At 36.1% G+C, this 12,179-nt stretch overlaps 1 protein-coding gene across 1 annotated transcript in view; it reads left to right on the top strand.

Annotated features, from left to right (window-relative positions):
- The first annotated feature begins 1,508 nt into the window (after positions 1 to 1,508).
- LOC138691722 (jerky protein homolog-like) overlaps positions 1,509 to 12,179 on the top strand; it is a 61,081-nt gene continuing 50,410 nt past the window's right edge. The window contains exons 1-2 of the mRNA XM_069814021.1: positions 1,509 to 1,604; positions 11,903 to 12,040. The gene's annotated coding sequence lies outside the window, so the exon portion shown is untranslated. The remainder of the gene's footprint in view (positions 1,605 to 11,902; positions 12,041 to 12,179) is intronic.

Raw genomic sequence — 12,179 nt, 5'->3', positions numbered from 1 at the left:
AAATGACCTCATACTTGATACAGCGTCGTTAAATAACCAACTAAAAATATATGTTAGTTGAGCTATAAAATTTGTACAATACATAGTAAACAGGGTAATTCAATTTAAAAGAATGTATTTATATTTTATTTTATATTTCGAACTATTTTTCATCTGGTTTCCTTTGTCACGGCACTCTTGATCGTGGTGAAATTTGTTCATACTTCATTCATACTCTAGATTTCTAGAACCGTGTATTCTACATTGTGAACGGGAATGTGAAGTTATCGCTATTAAAATTGTGGTTCATTTTAATTTTAATATATCATAGAGGTAATTCTGAATCTGTGAATATTGCCACTTTTTTTTTGTCTTTGTTGTAATTGTAATTGGAATCTTATTTGTAAATCCTCTTATTGTACAGTTACAGGCATTCATTAATTTTGTTTTAATTCTACTTTGTAACATTGAAGTGTTATTTATAGATTGTATAGCTTACACTACTTGAGGGCACTTGTAGAAATTAAAAATTGAAAGTTTGCGTATAGTTTTAGGAATTACTTCTGAATGCAATGTGGCACTTACAAGCTACACAGAAAATTATTATTTTTGGTCGCATCGTAAAATCGCGATACTTTTTTTTTTACACGTTTTCAATGGCATCTATGTGTTAGACTACAAATTTTTCAAACGCACGTCGTATGGTAACTACTGACCATAAGCCTAAGCTTCTTTCAGCAGCTTACATTCTGGAGATAGGCTATATAATTGTTTACACGTGATTATACACATAAGCAACGCGCTATATCAAACTTCGGTGAATCTTTCTTCTGTCCCAGCCACTAGTAAATGAATAAAAAATACCTTTAAAATGCCTTGTATTTATAGTACTGATTAGTAGAAATTGATGTGATCACTGGAAGAGCTGTAAGCCCATCCAACCCGCCGTAAATACGTACTTTACTTATATACGAAAATCGTCGTGCGTGAATGAAGAATATCGCCACATTTCTTTAATGTAACAGTGGGTTTCAGTGTTGCCAACTTAGTAAAAATACTACACATCTAATCAAACCAAACCTAACCTTTCTCATAATACTGCACACCTAATCAAACCTAACCTAACCTGTCACAATACATACCTAATCAAACCTAACCTAACTTGTCACATAATACTACACACCTGTAGTAACATACCTCACATTTAGTATCATTTCGTTTTCATGTATTGCCGGCTCTGCCAATCGTATCGGTTTCCATCTAGTGGATCGTACTAATACTACTAATTCGAAGAAGCAATGGCGACTTTCATAATAATTACATTCTACATGTTTTGTGATTTACTAAATGTGTTAATGTAGTAATAATTCTATATATGGTACAATAACATTTGAAATGTGTTGTGGTTGTGATGAAAGTATTGAAAATTGGTTTATAGCGCCATATTGACAGTGAAAAAAGTGTGAAATATACGTTCAGTGGTTGGTGGAGACTCTGGATTGACCCAAACTTCAATGTTTGTTACAGTCGCGATGGATGTAATCAAGAAGGAACCTGAAGATGACCCTCTTGCTATGCAATGGTATGATGACACTCATACAGCTGAGAAGGAACCCGTATCAGAGGTAAATTCAGAGTCACTGGTGCTAATTCCAATATGCGTCGAGTATAACATAATGGAATAAGATATAGAATTATATGTGTTTATATTCCAGTTTATAGCTAGGGCCTAGTATATGTTCACTATACAAACTAAGAAATTTGAAATATATGATTGTTTATCGTGTTTGCTTTCATGTCACATGTTACATATTTGTTTTGTGCCTACTTTCTCATATAAGAGCTGATAATTGGTTCTAGTTTAGGGTGCGGGATGAATATTACTTATGTCCCAGCCACTATAGGAACTTGATATAATACCTTGAAAATGCCTTGGATTTATAGTATTGATTATAAGAAATTGATGTGATCATTGAGAGAGCTATAAGCCCACCGAACCTCCCCCCCCCCAAATACGTACCTTACTGATATATGAAAATCATCGCGAGTGATGAATACTGCCATGTTTCTTTAATGTAACAGTAGGTTTCAGTGTTGCCAATATAGTAATAATACTACACACCTAATCAAACCTAACCTAACATGTTACACAATACACACCTAATCTAACCTAACCTAACCTGTTACACAATACACACCTAATCTGTTACGTAATGCTACACACATATAGTAACATTCGTCACATTTAGTATAATTTCATTTGGTTGTATTGATGGCCCTACTTGTCGTGTCTGTAACTATCTAGTAGAAGTAGATTGTAGTTCCATAAAGGAAATATGGCGACTTTCGTAATAATTACGTTTAGTTTGTCCAGTGTATTGGGTGATATATTAAATGTTTTAATTAGTAACAATAAGAATTATTGAAATGTGTTGTGGTTGTGATAAAAGTATTGAAAATTGGTTTATAACGCCACATTGGCAGTGATAAAATTGTGCAATATTCGTTCAGTGGCTGGTGGATATTCTATATTGGCCAATTGCGGTATCATACACGGACAACGGCGAAATGCTGCAAAATCATTGATACTACATAGTATATTAATGAAATATCCTATATTGAGGAAAAATTGTCCATTTTCGAAGAAAAAAATGTTCACCCAAACACCTTAGATAACTTCGCAACGGAAAAAAAAATAATGAAATTTTATCTTACATCGTCTCCTTCCTTTCCCTCTAGCTTCCTCGCACACTCTTTCATCCTCTCATTTGTACATTCTTTTTAAATTTTATCTGTGGGCGCGCTTCCGTATAGGGGCAGCAGCATTTCTCTAAAGTTAGAGTCCGGTTTAGGTGAGTGTATTAATCGAAAAAAATGCCATATAAACATGCGTCCTATTCTCAGTATTTTCTTGCCCCTAGTTTTCTAATAATACACACACACACACACACACACACACCTAAACTGGGCCCTAACCTTAGAGAAATGCCGCTGCACGTGTACCAAAGTGCGCCCCTTTATTTACCCTGCCGATGTCGGGACTCAAACCACCGTCCTTTACTTTCGTGCTCCTCATCCATAGCCATTAGGCTGCAGAAAGACTTACGGACTAGGACTAGATGGTTGAAACCTGTACAAACATAAACTTAAATGCCATGTCACTTACGTTTCACACATTACATCATGTCATACAAAGAAAGACCTTTCACTTACCACACAATACGTTAACAAAATTCGCTGCTGTACAAAACACGAAAATCGTTGTTAAAGGGACATTTCTAAATACTAACGTTCACAACAAACCCACTAAAACCCTCATACACCGAACACTTAACATCTTCATTTTCCTGCAGTAAATGCAAACACCACTCGTTAAAGAAAAACGTATCCCACTAGTCTACTATCGTTCTATTTTCAAGCAGTGTCGCCATCACGTAATGTAACAACATAATTCATAACCGCATCGAATATCAACCAAGCATCTGCAAACTTACCAGCACTACCAAAACAATGAACATCACAGAAGTCACTACGTCGATCAATTTAGAAGACCGCACAGCTTTAGCAAGTCTAACACCAACATGCCATGCAGCACAATAGAGAAGCACCAGGAAACATAATTCTCGCGTCAAAAAAGAAAAAAAAACCTACGTCATCTCCTAGGTACATATGAAAAACAATAGCTATGAAAAACAAACACACGCACAAACAAAGAAAACCTAATCTTTCACTAATATATGCCCTTAATAAAACCCCAAACTTTCAGTAATACACATCTTTAACAAACCTCTAACCTTTCACTGATAAACACCATTAATAACCTCACTTTCACTAATACACGCACTTAATAAACCTCTAACCTTTCACTGATAAACACCCTTAATAATCTCCCTTTCACTAATAAACACCCTTAATAACCTCACTTTCACTAATACACGCACTTAATAAACCTCTAACCTTTCACTAATAAACACCCTTAATAACCTCACTTTCACTAATACACGCACTTAATAAACCTCTAACCTTTCACTAATAAACACCCTTAATATCCTCACTTTCACTAATACACGCTCTTAATAAACTTCTAACCTTTCACTAATAAACACTCTTAATAACGTCACTTTCTCTAATACACGCACTTAATAAACGTCTAACCTTTCACTAATAAATACCCTTAATAACATCACTTTCACTAATACACGCACTTAATAAACCTCTATCCTTTCACTGATAAACACCCTTAATAACCTCACTTTCACTTATACACACGCTTAACAAACCTCTAACCTTGCACTAATAAACACCCTTAATAACCTCACTTTTACTAATACACGCACTTAATGAACCTCTAACCTTTCACTAATAAACACCCTTAATAACCTCATTTTCACTAATACACGCTCTTAATAAACCTCTAACTTTTCACTAATAAACACCCTTAATAACTTCACTTTCACTAATACACGCACTTAATAAACCTCTAACCTTTCACTAATAAACACCCTTAATAACCTCACTTTCTCTAATACACGCACTTAATAAACCTCTAACCTTTCACTAATAAACACCCTTAATAACCTCATTTTCACTTATACACACCCTTAACAAACCTCTAACCTTGCACTAATAAACACCCTTAATAACCTCACTTTCACTAATACACGGACTTAATAAACCTCTAACCTTTCACTAATACATACTGAATGAGATGGTGATATGCCGGTGAAGTGAGTCCGTGGTTCAGCACCGAAAATTACCCAGCATTTGCTTGTATAGGGTTGGGGGAAAACCTCGGAAAAAACCTCAACGAGGTAATTTGCCCTGACCGGGAATGGAACCCTAGTCACCTGGTTTCACGGCCAGACTCGCTAACCGTTACTCCACAGGTGTGGACCTCTTATCATATGAAAAGTGAAAGTCGTACTGGCTTTTTGTAGAATTGCCTTTGACACATCTCCACGTCTTGATCACATCTTAAGGTACGGTCACATGTCGCTACTTTTGCAGTGCTGCAGTACAAAAAACTGCGCAACTCTCGCACTGCGATGTGTGAACAACAGTACAACCCGAAAAGTAGCGGCTGCCGAACCTGGTGCCCTCTACTTCTTCGTGCTGCGCGCAGCTTGGAAGTAGTGACGTGTGAACAGGGTTCTCAGGGTTGCAGCCGCAGCATTTTTGATATCGGTTTTGTTGAAACTTTTGCTGCAGTTGCGACCAGTGTTGCCACCCAAATGTGCCAATGATACTTTTATTGTTTGGATATATTTTAGTGTTAGATGTGATGAAAATAAATTATTTGTAACAGTTACTAAATGTTCAACACAATCTGAGTACGTTTGCTGACGAAATAATTCATTTTTTTTAATTTTCCGTAGCGTAGTTTCAAACAGGAGGGTTGCCAATATTGCTTCTATGAATTTTCTGTTGGTTATCATTTAACTATATGGGTGTTTTAATAGCTTTATAGTAAAAATAATGCCAATTTCTGAATACTAGTTAGTGCAGGAAAGAAAATAATATATAAGTAAGCTATCGTATGAGTTTCATAATAATGCGAACCATCCACACCTGTGGAGTAACGGTTAGCGCGTCTTTCCGCGAAACCAGGTGGCCCGGGTTCGATTCCCGGTCGGGGCAAGTTACCTGGTTGAGGTTTTTTCCGGGGTTTTCCCTCAACCCAATATGAGCAAATGCTGGGTAACTTTCGGTGTTGGACCTTGGACTCACTTCACCGGCATTATCACCATCTCATTCAGACGCTAAATAGCCTAAGATGTTGATAAAGCGTCGTAAAATAACCTACTAAAGTAATGCGAACCTAACCACAAAATATATATTGAAAAGTCGACACGGAGATGGAAACCTGCAGCTAGACTGTGGCTACAGAAGTAGCGCCTTGTGTGTGAACAGACTCGCAACTTTTGCAGTGCTCGGGTTGCGCAGCACGAAAAGTAGCGTGCAGTGCACTACTTTTGGCTTATGTGTGAACACGACACGCAACTTTTGCAGCTGCAGTACAAAAGTTGCGCAGCAAAAGTAGCGACGTGTGACCGCACCTTAACCCTCAAACGGAGTTCTGGGGTCTTTTTCGACACCAGGCAAATTGTATACCCCTGACATTCCTTAACCATTGCATTCTTTCTCTAAATCTTTTGTGTACCTTTTCCTTTCGTCAAGTTTAATCCGTTGGCTGTGTCGTTGACCAGCAGGTACCGTTATTTATTTCCAGTAATAGCTAAAATATTGAGTGGTATCCTTTTCGACCCCACAACTTCAGTTGTGTATCTGCACCTTGTCAATGTACAACCAACGAGTTTTCATAGTGGAGTATGGCTACTAATGCGCGTAAAATTGTGTCAGTGCTCGATTCGGGTTTCCCATGCTTTGTAAACAGTGTTGTAGACGAAAGTGAATGCAGTGATGCGAGTTATTGTGGGGACGAAAATGATCCGGACTATAATTCCGAACATAACACGGATTCAGAACAAGATTACGACTCGGATGGAGTGGATGAAGATGTAAACCAATGAAATGGTGATTCATTGAATTTCTACGGTAAGAATGCATGCAAATGGTCGGCTACCGAACCTAATAGAAACAGAAGAACACCAATACACAATATTGTAATGAAAGTTTCTACACTGAAAGGAAAAGATAAAAATTTATGGAATTCATGCAATCCTTTACAGGCATGGGAATGTTTATTCACAGAAGACATGATTACAGAAATTGTTATACACACAAATGAGAAAATTAGTTCCTACAGAGCAAATTTTTCTGCTATAACTCGTACAGAATTGAGAGACACTAATACAGTAGAGTTGAGGGCACTTTTCGGGTTCCTATATTACACAGCAGTTTTCAAATCAAACCATGAAAGTCTCGAGTCCATGTTTGCAACTGATGGTATTGGAAGGGATATTTTCCGTGCCATTCTTTCTGTCAGGCGAACATACATTTTGATATATTGCTTGCGTTTTGATGATTTTGCAACACGAGCAACAAGGAAGGAACTTGATCCATGTGCAGCAGTGTCGTATATTTTTCACAAAATGGTTGAAAACTCTCAGGCTTGCTATAATATATGTTCTTATACTTGTGTAGATGAGATGCTAGTAGGTTTCCGTGGCTGCTGCAAATTTAAGGTTTACATGGCTAGTAAGCCGGAGAAATATGGGCTGAAAATTATGATTTTGTCTGATGCTAACACTAATTATCTCTTGAATGCATATATATATATATATATATATATGCTGGGAAAGACAGTGATGGGATAGGTCTGACTGCACAAGAAAAAACGCTGCAGAAACCAACACAATCAGTACTGAGATTAGTGAAACATATTTGTGGAAGTAACAGAAATGTTACAGCTGACAATGACTTCACTTCCATGCAGAACGTAAACATGCGGAACGACGCATGTAGGGACGATGCGGAAAAACAAGAAAGACATTCCACAAGAATTTCAGGCAGACAGGAAATGTAAAATAGGCTCAACTGAATATGGTTTCCAAAATGACCGCACATTAATTTCTCACGTGCCTAAGAAAGGAAAGTCTGTTATTTTGCTCTCTAGCATGCATAATTCAGTGGACACAGATCCTGAGACAGGCAAGCCTGAAATTATTTCCTTCTATAATAGTACAAAAGAGGGAGTAGTTAGCCTTTACCAAAAGTGTATTACATATAGTAGCAGCAGACGTACCCCAAGATGGCCTCTGGCTATTTTCTATGCAATTCTGAATATTACTGGTGTCAATTCTTATATATCACAGACATCATTCAAGGACTATATACCCATTTCCCGCTTTGAATTCCTGAAAACGCTAGGAAGGCTTGTAAATGACCGACTCCCAAAAGAACTCAGAATGATTGTTTCCAGGATTTTGAAGGAACCTCTGCCAAAGAATGAAGAAACACGCGAGAAATCGAAAAGAAAATGTTGCGCGCTGTGTCCTCATTCAAAAGAGAAGAAGACAAACCAGTACTGTGTTAGTTGTGACCATCCAGTTTGCCAGGCCTGCCGATCGGTTACATGTAGAGAATGTGGAGAATAAAGGAAATCCAGTTTGACAGCAAAGTATGCAACCAGACTGACATTTTTATTGTGATTACTACATTTGAATGTGATGGATATAAAGAAAATATGATAAAATGGAACTTTATCTTTTACAATAATTTTAAATTAACTCAAAATTGTCATACAGACTTTCGGTGTTACATTATGTTATGATCTATTGTTTTTCAAAGTTTTGCACATATTAGTAATAATTATATTGTACTCATATTAGTTATATGTCCTTAATTTATGTAAACAAACTTAATAATAATTGAAATTCCTATTACATCATCTTAAAAAGTAAACAAAATTAATATTTTAACTCCTTTTGTAGTGGTATCGTTTTTGACCCCACAACTCCACTTATGTCATAAAACAGTCACAACTCCGTTTGAGGATTAATAAGAGTTGTTAAAGACTTCGTCGTGGATGACCTAACATAGATTATTCTGTAACTCATTGAACTAGAACATTTAGGTTATCAGTGTCAGTAATATCACTTGTTTCCCTCTTTCATTTGTTATGTGTTTTATAATTGTATCTTGAGATATTTAGATTCAGAGAAAATAAATACAGACTGAATACAGTGATTTTTTTTACACTTCAATTATTATCAGTTCTACTCCAGGCACGTAATTGAAGCACTCAGAAGCAAAGTGATACAAGTGACATTTAGTAAGTTTTGAGATAAATGACTTTGAAGTTGAAAAGGAAATTAAAAAATCTGTTACAGAACTATGTTACAGTTGTGTATGTTGGTACCTATATTTTTTAACTTCTAAATAGAAATTATCTATTCTAAAACATTTTAGGTAAAATAGGGTCCTAAAGTCACTTGTATTATTTTGCCACGAATATATTTTTGTGGAGAAGTAATACAATTGCAACAGTTTTCAGTATTTGTATATTATTTAAAACAAGAACAAGAACATTGCTTACAACATCAAACATTTCTGTCTTAACAGCATTTCAGCTTTCTGATTACCATATTATAACACAAAATGTGTCTGTGTAACCGAAAGAACCCCTCAGTCAATCTTATTAATGTATCTATCTGTTTGCTGACAACATAAAATGCAGTATAGTCTATTCATTTTTTGTTTTTCATGAGAAGTGAGAGGTATTTTGATCGGTATTCATTATGGATGTCTGTTGCTAGTAGCCAGAGTAGTCAATATATACTGCAGAGCTGTGTCTTCTGCAATTGGTACTGATGATTTTAATTTATTTCTTTTGTGGTTTATGGATGGACAGTATAGAAGAATGTGTTCCAGATCTTCATCATGATTATTACACCACAGACAAGTAGGATTATCAGAAAGGTGAAATCGGTGTAGGTACAATTGTGTGACAATGTGACCTGTTCTGGCTCTTGTTAAAAATGTTTGAACATGTCTGGGCAATATTTTTGTACATTTCCAGGTCATTTGGTTTCTTTTGAACAGACTGTAAAATTTTTCCTTTTTCAGAAGAGAACCAATTGTTGATCAATAAGTTTATAAAATGAGACTTTACTGAAGCAAAGACAATGGATAGAGATATCACTTGAAGAGGTCTTGGTAGCAAATATGTTGCCTATTTCGCAACGTTATTGATTTTCTCGTTTCCAGGTATACCACAATGACCAGGTATCCATCGAAATGTTATTTCCTTTTAGAGTTTTTTTTAGTTTAATTAATTGTTTCTGAATTGGAATAATTCTAGGAGTGTATAGGTTTGGTACATGTTTAACTATATTAAATATAGCTTCCTTTTAGTCGGTAAATATGCATATAGACTTTTCAGAGATTTGAGTAACACACTGAAGAGCAGCACCAATAGCTAGCAATTCAGTGTCAAGACGGAGGATGATGAACATGGTATGAAGTAACTTTCTACATATTTTGGAATATAATACCCTGCTCCTGATGTCCCATCATCATCAGGGTTTAGAGAGCCATCTGTATAAATTTTAAGATGATCCTTTATGTGCGGCAGAGTAGTTCCATGGCATCTAACTTAAGAATGTATGGAGGATAATTTTTTAAATGATTTCCTGGAATTTGTATGCTATGTTCTGGAATTACCCATTCCCATGGAAGAATTTCACAACTGAAGTTTTAACAATGAGTGTGTCTGTGATATAGATTGGTATTTCTTCTTTGTTTATTTTGTAGAAAATACACAAGGTATTATCTGACAGTTTTAATAACATCTGAGATCTGGATGAGGCTTGCAATTTTTTAATGTATTTTTAGATCCTTTTTTAATACATAGTGTCTGATAGGTTGAATATTACATTCAATTTCTAGGGCAACAGTTGATGTCGTTTTTAGTTCTCCGAAAGATGAGAGTTAAGAAAATTAATTTTAAATGTTGTTGTTGTTTTCTAATGCCAGGCATTTGACAATAAAGTCATTTGACCTCTTGCACTCCAATATTTTTCAAAGATATTATCATGAACAGCCACTGAAGCACAGATTTTGAGGTGTTCCGAATCCATTTCTTGGTTTGAGTTGCACAATGGACAGTTAGGGGACTGATATATTCCAATTCTATGCAGGTGTTTGGCCAAACAATCATGGCCTGTTGCCAATCTAAATGCAGCTACAGACGATTTTCGTGGTAAATCAGGAATTAACTGTGGATTATGATGCAGAGAGTTCCATTTTTTCCCTTGGGATTGTGTTATCAAATTTTGTTTGTTGAAGTCTAAGTATATAGATTTAATAAATCTTTTCACAGAGTAATATGTAGATTTAGTAACAGGTCTGTAAGTAGCAGTGCTGCCCTTCTTTGCTAAAGCATCCGCATTCTCGTTTCCCAGGATTCCACAATGGGATGGTATCCATTGGAATACAATTCTTTTATTGAGTGATATTAATTGAGAGAGCATTTTAGTTATTTCTGCTGTTTGAGATGAAGGTGTGTGTTTAGAGGCGAATGATAGAATAGCTGCTTTGGAGTCTGACAATATAACTGCATTCCTAAATTTACTAATGTGACATAGAAGATTCCTGAGACTTTCATTTATTGCAATGATTTCTCCAATGCAATGTAATTCAGCCTTAGTCGCAGTTCATTACGTGACTAGCCTCATCTGAAGAACTTGCATCTCTCTCTGCTGCAACATCTATATTTCTGTCATGAAATGCATCTGTAGGACTCCTACCGCGAGTATTCCTTGAACTTTCTTTTCCACTGCCTGCAGTCCTTATTATAGGCCCATCCTTCATGCTTCAGGTCATCAAATAAAGAGTAGTGTATGGGTGGGATGAATTACTTTAGCTATTGCAAATTGCTCCACTTAGCAAAAGTTATCCTTATTGTATAGTTGGTCCAGCTCAATGTGTGTAGGCCTTCCACGAAGATGTTTCCAATATGTAATATGTTACCTCTCTCCATTGTGCCAAATGAATTAGTCATAAACAGAAGAAACGCAACAACAATATGCAAACAACGCACTTGTATTAGTTTGCCTCTCAGCCAAAACTGTGTATGCGTTGTAATACAAGAGTAAGGCCAACATGGAGCAGCACTGACTGGAATTGCACTTATATTACTTTTTCTCTGAACAGAAATGACGTTAAATATTTAGAATATACTTTTCTCAATTTTTAAAAAAATGTCACTTGTATCACTTTGCTTCTGAGTACCTGAATTACGATATATTGCTCACTTCTAGAAGTAAACATTTCCATTTGTGTGTCATATCTGTCTTAATGTCTTGTTTTTGTTTTGCTATCCATGATTTTCAATATACTGTATTTCATATGCGCCTTAATTAGCAATGAATCTCCAATATGAGGACCAAGGTGCAGCTTTTAGTACTTGGAATCACATCCATAACAGCTGTCATATGTTACATATGCACTATGTCTGCAGGCAGGGACTTCATTGGATCTCCACGTGGCTGGAATAAGGACGGAAGATGTGGACCACAGCTGCGATTTCACATCAGATATTAAAGTTGAGGAAATTGGAGTGCCAATTCATTTTGCTACGATAAAGTGTGAAGCTGAGGTATGTGGTTCCCATAGGGTTTGCTGGCTGTTCTTCCTTGAATAGTTATCATTTATTCTTTCTGTCTTATACATTTGCTACATCATTGAATCCACAGGGATTTTAGATTATGTAAAAGCCATTAATGGTTTTATTGTAA

This window comes from Periplaneta americana, chromosome 16, assembly GCF_040183065.1.
Source record: "Periplaneta americana isolate PAMFEO1 chromosome 16, P.americana_PAMFEO1_priV1, whole genome shotgun sequence".
NCBI lineage: Eukaryota > Metazoa > Arthropoda > Insecta > Blattodea > Blattidae > Periplaneta > Periplaneta americana.
The sequence above is the reverse complement of the archived record's forward strand: the minus strand, read 5'-3'. Positions and strand labels throughout refer to the sequence as shown.